At 38.8% G+C, this 11,525-nt stretch overlaps 1 non-coding gene across 1 annotated transcript; it reads left to right on the forward strand.

The window, feature by feature from the left end:
* Nucleotides 1-7,681: 7,681 nt before the first annotated feature.
* On the forward strand, nt 7,682-7,754 carry TRNAM-CAU. Its single transcript has one exon. It is a non-coding gene; the product is annotated as a tRNA-Met (tRNA).
* The last annotated feature ends 3,771 nt before the right edge of the window (nt 7,755-11,525 follow it).

Raw genomic sequence — 11,525 nt, forward strand, 5'->3', positions numbered from 1 at the left:
AATAGGTCACCCCTTAGTAATTAGGTTACCCCTTATCCAAAATGAGAGTCCGTATAGTAATTTTCTCCCACGAGCACAAAAACCGCTTTTCGAGCCAATTTCGCCGCAAAAGCTTATTTCTCCAAAATACCTACAGGGACATAAAAAACCATAATAAATATAAAATCGAGCACTAATAATATACACAATTGAGATTATATAAGACACAAAAATGTGCCTATCAAATACCCCCAAACTTATTATTTGCTAGTCCTCGAGCAAATTAAATAGAAAATAAAATCCTAACTCACTGTCGCAGGCATCGTCGATTGCATTTAGCGTATGCAATAAGCCTTTAAACCCCTAGGTGTCCCTAGTGGCCGAGTTATAGTCTCGGGAGGGCTTACTAGAGATATACCCACAAAACCTTTACTCCAGACCTTAGCTATCTACACAGAACCTTGGAAGGCACTAAAGAATCTCCTTGGTTGGCATACTTATTGACTACAGGAAGAAGTACCCTGATGCGAAATTCCAATTGTTGTACACGAATTTGCACTCAAGCATACTAAAATTCATATAAAGTGACAGAGCTCTACTCAAATAGTTGCACTATGGACATCAATATCCGGAGTCAAAACTAATCACATGGATAGATCAAGAAGATGGATATAGAAAAACATAGATGGTTTTGATGTTTACTAAGTGAACGGCGTTTCCCATATCTGGCTGAAGGCCTCCGCCAAAATGAACCTATCCTAATGGATTGAGATATTAGTCTGATTAATATCAACACACTGGCATATACAAGGGAACCAGTGGTCGATAACCTAACTCTAGGTCAACACAACTGGCATATACAAGGGTACCAGTGGTCGACTTTATTGAATTTATTCCTTTTGGTCAAATGGTCTGGTCTCAATTTTTTTATTTTTTTTTCTTTTTTTTTTCATAATAATAATTTTTTTTCAACTTTTTGGTAACTACCATTTTTTTTTAAAATTTTTTTTTCATGGTATCTCAATCACTCTAATTCACCCTAGCATTGGTAACAACTTGAATCGTGGGCCCCACCTATCACTTAGAGAAACATAGTTTAAAAACAAAATAAAATAAAAATAGAAGTGAAAAGGACTCAACGAGATATGGTGAAACTATCATGTTATTTCTAACACCTGAGCTCTGTGCTTTTATGAATAGACTCTTTAGATGTTTTCATCTAATCAGATTGGTTCCTCAACTCCTATAACCAAAATGCTTCCATCCACTTAGATTGGTTAGTGCCATCCTTAATAAACATAAATTTCTAGGCTCTGGAGTTTATTTATTCATACTGCAACTAAAAAGTTTCTCCCATACCCCCAAACTTAAATCTAACATTGTCCTCAATGTTCTAAAGATGAAATTAAAATCATGAACAAGGAGAAATTGTTACCATTTGAAGCAAAAGAGATAAGGAAAGATATTACCGTGTTGCATGAGATTGGGTTACCTCCCAAGAAGTGCTAAGTTTAAAGTCTTCAGCCAGACTAAGAAAGGATTAGTCACCTCATAGAATCATAAAGTAATAGCCGAAATTTCTGTGGGTCATCAAAACCAAATAGAGCTATCACAAATAAAAGGAATCTGCAACCTGTCAAGAAAATAAACAAATAAAGCACACCCTTGTCTAGTTTCCTGTTTAAGACAACTACATCTAGCTGTGGTTCAGGTTCAGGTTCTATAACTGGGTCCAAATAAAATATTTTCATGGGTTGGAATTCCTCAAAGATAAGATCCGGTTCAGGTATTAGAGTATGAAGAAACTCAAGTAAAAATTTAAAAGCACATAATAATAACCTGAATAATTGTGGATCCTTAAAGTCAATCAGTTTTGACTCGCACAATCGACCACGATGAAACTGGTGGTCAATCTTAAGCAAATGTATCAACCATAATCTCTTGAAGTAATTAGGTTTAGTATCAAAACTAAATAATTGACACATCTGAAATTTATACGTTCCCACAATTTGTTGAAAAATATTTGGTGGGAAAACAAAGTCGATCTTAGTATCATAGCCTGGTCTAACCTCATCAACCATAGGATGGGTTTCTAACAACTGAACTTCCTTATGGACATCACTAGGTTCAGGAAAACGTGTGTGAAGATAATCTTGTAAAATGGTTGAGGCACATATGTCAAGTCCCAAGTGAGGGACCCTTCTAATAGTTAAGGCACATGGAGAATGATAATCACTCCAAACTTAGAGTTTTCAGTATCTCTAGAAAGACTAGTCACAACTTCCCTAATTTCAAGGTCATTAGATTCCTGAAAATGGTCAATTGATTCTTCTAAGTATGGTTCATCCTCACTCATCTCTAAGAGTTCACTTTCTTTGTCTAAGACTAATGTTTCTAAATCGCTAGACTCTAAAACAATATTCTCAGAAAAAACTCGTTCCTCTAAACCATCGTTGGCTTCGTAATCATAAGGAAATACTACATCGTCTAAAACGGGAGTATCTCTAATCAAATCCTCGTCCTTTTGAATAGGTGAATAATTATTAAAATTATTTGGATTTGAACTAGAAATAATATTATTATTAAGCTCAACTGGAGTAACAAATTCCTGATCGCTATGCCTACTTATTTCAAATTCTTCATCAACACTATCCTCATCATAATTATCAATATAATAACATGAAAATGGTTGAACCTCATCTAAACAAGTAGTGTTACCAATTTTATCCTCATCATCTTGATTATGAAAATTACTATCCTCAGTTTCAAGGGTATTATTGGAAACACTGTATTGGAAATTAAGATTATTTCGAGCAATTCTTTCGTTCGTCTCAGCTATCAGCTTGAAGGATTCCTCTATAGAAAGTTCTCTTTCGTCATAAACTAAGCTATTCATCTCAGCGAACTTACGTGTCGACTCCTCTAATTTCCTGAGAGACTCTTCCAGAGAAGGAATAGGAACTGAATGATCATAAAAAGGATTACTTTTCAAAAGTTTGATTGTATCCTCTAAAGACGAAGAACTAGTATTATAATCTTCTTGCTCGTAATACTGATGCACATGCGGATAGTAATTGGGCTCACTATGGTATGAACCATAACCTTGAAAACGTTGGCATTCCCAAACACTATTGTCACTATGGTCATAATACTGATGATGTCCATATTCAAATTCGAGTCTATATTCATTGTATTGGATTCTATCATACCAGTTCGACATTCTTAATTGCAAGTAAAATCTACACAATCACAAACAAGGCCGACTCGACTTCACCAAAGCAAACCTAAATATTTCTAGCAAACAAAAAGCATGATGGCTTCACTTAGATTGTTTCTAGACTAGCTTCTATTTCTCGAAGGGGAATTCGTTACAATTTGAGCAAACCCCTCTGGAATCAATCCGAGTCAAAGTAAGTTGAATCAAAGGCGAGGGAAGCTCAGTGGAGCTTTGATACCCAAGGCCTCACCGGTTACAAGGCGGCGCAGTCACGCATTCAACTCACAGAAACCGTCAAGAACTTCGAAGTATGCTCAAAAGAGTAACCAATATTCTTCGAACGACTTTCCTATTAAGCTCGTTACCCTATAGATCTCGTTCTAGTCAAAACTTTAGGCTTAGGTTCGCGTTTGGTTTCGTGTTCCTAAGGCGGGCAAGAAGAGAACGGTGATGAAATCCGAACCCTTATCTTGTATGGCCAGTCCTTGACCTTTACTAGGAATTAAAAGCAACCGTATTCAAGTCCTCAGCATATATTCACCTTAAGGAATACAGTAAACCCGCTGACAGGGGATTCGCGGGTGTTTCAAAAAACTTACCTCCCGTACTAGACGGGCGAAGAACCGCTGAAGTCGACTCGGGCCACAACTCCTATGTTATGTACGAACCCGAGGGGCCGAGGTGATATCGTAATCACCATCCTTCCCTGCACACAGTTTGTATTTAAACCAACCCTTCCTTAGGGTTTAAAAATAATAATGTCCAAAGTCCAATGTCCAAGTGTCCAAAAAGAAAAGAAAAATTACAAAAATAGCAAACCCTAATACAATTCTCTCTCTCTCTTTTTTTTTAATAAGGAAAAATAAACAAACCCTAAAAAAAATATCTAAAAATAAATTGTCTTCTTTTCCGTTCTTTTCGCTTTAATCTTTTGCTCCAAGTCTTTATGCTTTTAGTTCCAGTCCTTACGAAATCACCAATCTCCTTGGCTCAATTCGCTTTATGATCCAAAACCTGTAGACAAAAGACAAATACCCAAAAACGTAAAAAAGAACAAAAATAATAAAAAATAAAAAAAATAAAAAAAATAAAAGAAAACTAAGTCTAAAAACCCTAAAAGAAAATCCGCGTCGGCGGCGCCAAAAATTGATGTAGTTTTGAAAGTGGTAGTAAAGTTCGTTCAACTCGGATTGTGTAAAGGTTTGTTTTAAGAACTAAGAATAAAAATACTAAAAATATATTCACAAGGTTGTCACGAATATCGAGAGAGACTGAGACTCAGGATTCCACCAAATTCCATTCATGTGATTCAAATAATAATTCCAATCAATTATAGATCAAATATTAAAAATATGGACTCTTATTCTTTGCCAAAAAGTATATTTTTGAAAAGTAATGATTTTAAATCAAAAGCATGATGTATCAAAAATACATAGACCAAGCATACACCATCAAACGAAATCACATCCATTCAATAAAAATCATAAATCGATTAAAAATCAATGCAAATAGTCATAAAAGAATTATTAGAATTACCACATGCGTGAAATAGGACTTCCTCCGTCACCCCAGTGTTGGGATTTATCTCCTCATATTAATCACTTGCTCAAAATACATGTTTATAGCCCAAAAGTTGATTAAAAGAGTGAAAAGAATAAAATCAGTGAATCTGCGACCCACAGAAGGCGTCCAGAAAAGAACGATAAAACTGAAGTGCTGTTTCTGTTGTTTTAAGACTGCCAAGAGTCTGTCCTTTTCACTGTAGAAGAACGACTGTCTTTGGAAGTCTGTTCTTCGTGTTCTTCGTGCTCTTCAATGGCAGCAGCAACAGCAGAGACGTAACTTCCTGCAACTCTGATTCTCGCCTCCTGAGCTCTCCTCTTGACCCCAAACCTCTCCGTTCCTTCTTCTAGGGGACCTAAGCATCCTATTTATACATAAAAGGGTCATTGAATCTTTCCCAAATCGCATCAAAATCTCTTCTTTCCTTCCTTGGCAGTCACGGCAATAATTCCTTCCAGAAATTGTTTTACGCGTTTCTGAGCTCTCCCACTTATATCAAACTCTTCCTTAGATATAATATGTACCTTTGGAACGAATTTTAGATCTTTATTCTCTCTGAATTTCCTAAAACAAATCCACATAGCCGTATTTCCTTATTCACCTCTGTTTCCCTTTTCTGGCCATTCCAGCCCAATTCGATCGATCCAATTGCTTCTAGTAAACTTTTATAGCCATGAGAAGTCCAGCCCAATCAATTTCCGGTGTTGAATCTCTTTAAAACTGCCCAAAGCTTCACGTCCAAAATCTGCAGACGTGAAGTCTCTTTTCCCGCCAATATTTCTAATTTGAAACGTGAAGAAGGTGGGTGTCCCCCTATCCCGTGCTGTTCTCCCTTTAGAAGCTGCCTGGAAATAGGTCACCCCTTAGTAATTAGGTTACCCCTTTTTCATAATGAGAGTCCGTATAGTAATTTTCTCCCACGAGCACAAAAACCGCTTTTCGAACCAATTTCGCCGCAAAAGCTTATTTCTCCAAAATACCTACAGGGACATAAAAAGCCATAATAAATATAAAATCGAGCACTAATAATATATACAATTGAGATTATATAAGACACAAAAATGTGCCTATCAGTTACCGCTCAGGGCCTTACTTCAAAGTCATCTATTCTTATCAATAATACGCGCGCATCCCACTCCAGCAAGTATCTTTCCAGTGATATAATCCGTCCAAAGAGAGGGGAGGGAAATCTCTCCAAAGGGGTGTCTCTAAAGGGAGATGAGCCCATACGATATTGATCAAAACCAACTATAATAAGTATCGAGTTCGATAAGGATCTCCTGTAAATCAGCAAGTAGATTGAAAGTGAGTGAGCTGGATGTCCTACGGATGTGAGAGCAAAGCATGATTAGCCGAAGAGGATGCATTGAATAAAGTTAGGCAGGAGTCCTGGTTTTATCCATTAGTTGAAGAAACTGGTTGTCCTTAGTCGGTAGCATCCTCAGAATTAAATCCCTTTGGTCGAAGTCAGTACCTTAGAGCGATGTCCGCCTCAACCCGATACTTATTGGTTATTGGTGAGGAATTTCTTATTTAGTTGGAAGCTTTGGCGACGACCTTGCTATCGATCGTAGGCTTACTTCTTTTTTATGCCATTTGATTTTACTCCAGTCTAGGGCTTTCGTTACTTTGCTTGAAGTGTGATCTAATATCGTTGGCTTGTACACCACGCTTCTTGGTATCTGGATTTGATTTGTCCTCCGTTGTACTGATATTTGCTTATGTCTGCGGCACTAAAGGCGACTTCATTCATATCCCAGCCCGTGTATGACTCTGGGGCAAAGGTATTTCGGCATCCCTGACTTCGGGCGAGACGCCAGTCTATCCCTGTCATTGCCTGTTGGTCGTTGCCCGTAGGGCGCTGGGTTCCACCACAGGTTCCGAAGGTTAAGAAAGTCGCTCGCTCATTCTCCTGTGTCTATCTAAAAAAACTGAAGTAACAAAAACCGAGGATGAATAAGTATCATGCTGTTATTGCAACGTACGATGGTTGTAGTCTAATACCATAGAAACGACTATATATTCTATCGTCAATACTTTTTCACTTGCGTTCTCGTGCTCTTTATTTGAGTCTGTTTCTTGTTCCTGTCATATTGCTCTTTCATGGATAAAAAATGGTATCTTTTTTGTCTGGGAACGCTACGAACATAATTCCTTTCTTCTAACGATCTCATTCTTGCTAATACTGTATGCTAGGGATTTTCTTCCTTAAGTTGTAAGAAAAGAAGCTGAGCCGACCTGTCATTATTGCCAAAGCTTAGCCCCAGGTTGAGATATTCAAGTACGCATCCTATGGATATAATTCTTTCCTTTTCTATCGTTCGGTTCCTCACTTGCTCCGATAGTGAGACGAGTAGCAGCTGTGCCAGGCTTTAGATAACAATGGGTAAAAAAAAAATTTGATTCACAGTAGAGAAGTTATAAGGATTTATCGAGGGGCACAAGTAAAAAAAGAATCTAAGAGATATATGGACACCCATAATTGGCGCGGAGTTGTTACACCGCTTACACATCCTCGGTTGGTCAAGGGGGACAGCGCATAGTCAAGTTCTTTCGTTTCGGAGTTCTTCGAAATCAGCTTTATTCTCAAAGGAGATTCAAAGATCTTGCATATCCGCTTGGTGCGTGAGATTGATGCATTCAGTTTTCTCGATGGCAATCGAGAAGGAATATGCATTTCAGTCTCAATCTCGATCATTGAATTGAAGTCTTTCTTTTATCATATGTAAGTATGGTCTGTATAATAATAAAGAAACTTATGCAAAGCGGAATAGGCGCTCTGACAGCAGTTTACTTAAATTGGCTGCTTCATTTCGTCTAGTGAGAACGCTTTCTCTTTATTAGCGCTCCGTGGCTCTCATAGGTCTCTTTTCTTTGACTTGGCTCACAAGGTTGTTGACTCGCTTACTTGTTATAGTAAGGACCTACTTGACTCAGCGGTTAGAGTATTGCTTTCATACGGCAAGAGTCATTGGTTCAAATCCAATAGTAGGTAAGGTCGCTAATTACTTGCTTTGGAAGAGAAAGAAAAGAAAGAATCTTTCCCATGTCTTTCTTGGTTGGACAAATCCAACCGGTCATTTCTTATAAGTCTTTCTTAAAAGATCAAGAAGCGGAAGAGAAAATGCAAAGTCTGAATGGTACACAGCCCATTTCAGCAATTTTCCATTATTCCGCTCATTCATATGAATATAGGGAACTTGTACTTCTCATTCACAAATCCATCTTTGTCTATGTTGCTCACTCTTAGTTTGGTCCTACTTCTAGTTCATTTTGTAACAAAAAACGGAGGAGGCAACTTAGTGCCAAATGCCTGGCAATCCTTGGTCGAGAAAATCTGTGACTTCGTACTGAACCTGGTAAACGAGCAGATTGGAGGTCTGTCTGGCAATGTGAAACAAAAGTTTTTCCCTCGCATCTTGGTCACTTTTACTTTTTCGTTATTTCGTAATCTACAGGGTATGATACCTTATAGCTTCACAGTGACAATTCATTTCCTCGTCACTTTGGGTCTCTCGTTTTCGATCTTCATCGGGATCACAATCGTGGGATTTCAGAGGAACGGGCTTTATTTCTTAAGCTTCTTGCTACCTGCTGGAGTCCCTCTCGCATTAGACCCCTTCTTAGTACTCCTTGAGCTAATCTCTTATTGTTTTCGAGCATTAAGCTTGGAATCCGATTATTTGCTAATATGATGGCCGGTCATAGCCTTGTTAAGATCTTAAGTGGCTTTGCTTGGGCAATGCTATGTATGAACGATCTCTTGTTCTTCATAGGTGATCTAGGCCTATTATTCATAGTTCTCGCATTGATATGTCTGGAATTAGGAGTAGCTATTTCACAAGCTTATGTTTCTACGATCTCGATCTGTATCTACTTGAATGATGTTATATATCTACATCAAGTATCTAATTTCATATATCGGCCAAGCACATTGATCTGTCTCTTTCCAAGTCAGTAAACTCCCAACCTTTCGTTGGTCAACAACCAACAGAAAAACAATGCGCATTCAGTTGCAGGCATGCGAGAAAAAGAGAGTTTTCTTCTTCGAAACACCTACAGATGTAGGGGGAATCATTCAATCTCTATTTTATGACAAATCTGAATCGATGGCTCTTCTCCATTAACCATAAACATATAGGTACTCTCTATTTCATCTTCGGTGCCATTGCTGGAGTGATGGGTACGTGCTTCTCAGTATTGATTCGTATGGAATTAGCACGACCCGGTGATCAAATTCTGGGTGGAAATCATCAACTCTATAATGTTTTAATTACGTCTCACGCTTTTTTAATGATATTTTTTATGGTTATGCCGACGATGATAGGTGGATTTGGGAATTGGTTTGTTCCCATTCTGATAGGTGCACCTGACATGGAATTTCCACGACTAAACAATATCTCTTTCTGGTTGTTGCCACCGAGTCTCTTGCTCCTATTAATCTCACCCTTAGCCATTAATGGCAACAACGAAACTTACAATGACACAACTATAACTAGTACTACTACAACTCATTAATGGTGGAGAAATTACTGAAACTGATGAATGTATTTGTGGTTTTATCTGGGTTTTGTATAGTTTAAGCAGTAATTGAGATTGGTCCATGAACGATAATATGAACTTGTTGAGAACAAAAATGCTTTCCAACATGTGTGATGAGCGTGCACGTATGTTGCAAGACCAGTTCAATGTGAGTATAAACCATGTTCATGCCTTAGCCATTCTCGTATCTATGTTTCACCATGGGAAGCAACCTTCTTCCATTGATCAAGTAACCTTCTTTCAGAAGCATACAGATCCTGATAGTAAGGCTCCCACTGAAGCTAAAGGAGCAAGAAAAAGATCCATTACAAAAGTGATCTTGATGGGCTAAGCCAAAAAAATAAATAAAGAAAGATATTCAATGAGAAAAGGGATAGAGAGGGAAGCTAAGGCATACATGTAGCATTGTCCATCTCGACTACAGGTGGAACTCTTGGGCATCAAAGGTAGCTTGGAAGTCCTTCTTTAGGCGAGCACTATGATCCTAATGAGTCACAGTCCAATGCATTAACCACACATCCCTAAGGAGCCTTATATCTTCCTAACTAGATACGATTCGAACCTATAGCCTTCAGGAAGAGTACGACGATTGCTCCTACATAGACTTCCATATTCGTCCAGCAGTGAAGCTAGCAACCCAAACCTAATAAGATGTGTAAGCCGAGAGGCATGTGCCGACAGTAGTGGTAAGATTTCCTTGGTATTTATCGCATACCTAACTGCTTGTGACAGCCTTCCTGATTACCCACATCTTCCTTCTTCTAGAGTCAAAGGATAGTCAAGAATGAGAAGAACATGGTCAAGGAAAGCTCCAACATCACTCATAGCTTCGGATGGAAGTTTGCCTTAACGCGAGAGTCCTAGCTTCGGTGAACATGAAAGACATAAAAAAAAGGAAGAGAATCTCGCACCACAAGATCAGTCCAATCCTTTCCTACTCGTTTACCATATTCATACCTCTGATGCCAGTAGGGACTGCTATAATCTCAACTATTTGAATGAAGACTTTCGCGGCTTACCTTGAACGTATAACCATCAGACCCGAGATTGAACATGTATAGGTGAGACTCAATGGCATGACCGGAATGTACATCTTAGGTGCATTCTCCTTCTCTTTAATGTGAGGAGCACCTGGCTATCATGACGGGGTAAGAGATAGAATCATACCTAAGATACGACATTAGCTCAACCCAGTCCAATGGTTCAAGGTAGCCAAGAAGAGAGCGTAAGGGATCATGCCTTGCCGCTTGGATATACACCCTTTCCTTGTGACTCCTCTCGCATATGCTCGAGTCTCTTTGAGCCTTTCCCTCCGTTTAGCTTGGATTGGTATAGCCAAGAGGAAGATCTTGTTAGGATTTTCCTCTCATTCAAGCAGAATTCTACATCTTCTTCTTGTTCGCATTCTAACATGGAGTTTACTTATGCTTATTGACTTGAATCTCTTGGCTTAGTAGAGAAGGACGGGTTTCACCTAACGAACGAAGGAATCATACCTAAGAAAAGACTAGTCTTGTTACTCTTCTTGCTCTTCTGTAACCTACACATCTGCTTCCCACTTTGAAGTTGATTCTTAGTAGTATTCCTGATTACCCAGATGTATATTCTCTTTGAAGAGGTTAGGTAGAAAGAGCAAAGGACTGATAAAGCAAGAAGAAGACCCTATACATGTCGTTCTATTCCTCTTCGTTGTTCTTCTCTAGACTGATGGTTATACGTGCGAGGTTCTCTTCATTCTTAGTTATAGTTGTGGCATCAAGATCCTAAGTTGGATGCCATTGAGGAGCACCAAAAAACCCAACCCCAAGTACTTCCACCCACAAGATGAGTTTGCTACAACTTTATAATGGGGAGAAACATAACTCAGAGCAGGTTCCTAAGCATCGATAGGAAAACCCAACTCCAAGATCACTAGTCTCATGTTCTTGCTCTTCAAGTTGCAACCTTCAACCCATCAGCCGGAAGTTTGACAACAAGAGCTCGGGTTTTGAGAGCATTCACTGCTGGTTTGACATTAGAGCCTATTGAGAATCTTGTCCCGGGAAAGCTTTCTTGTCTGCAGATAAGAGAGGATACAATGCGCAGTCAGTTGCGTACATGCACGCTGGGATTAGCAGAGGGAGTCCTTGGATTCAGAAAAGATCCTCTCTTTGACACGGATTCCTAGTTGTTCTTGCTAGCTGAAAGAAACCAGATGGTACAATAGGGAAGAGGCGAAGAGCAG

Source organism: Papaver somniferum, chromosome 7 (genome assembly GCF_003573695.1).
Source record: "Papaver somniferum cultivar HN1 chromosome 7, ASM357369v1, whole genome shotgun sequence".
Lineage (NCBI taxonomy): Eukaryota > Viridiplantae > Streptophyta > Magnoliopsida > Ranunculales > Papaveraceae > Papaver > Papaver somniferum.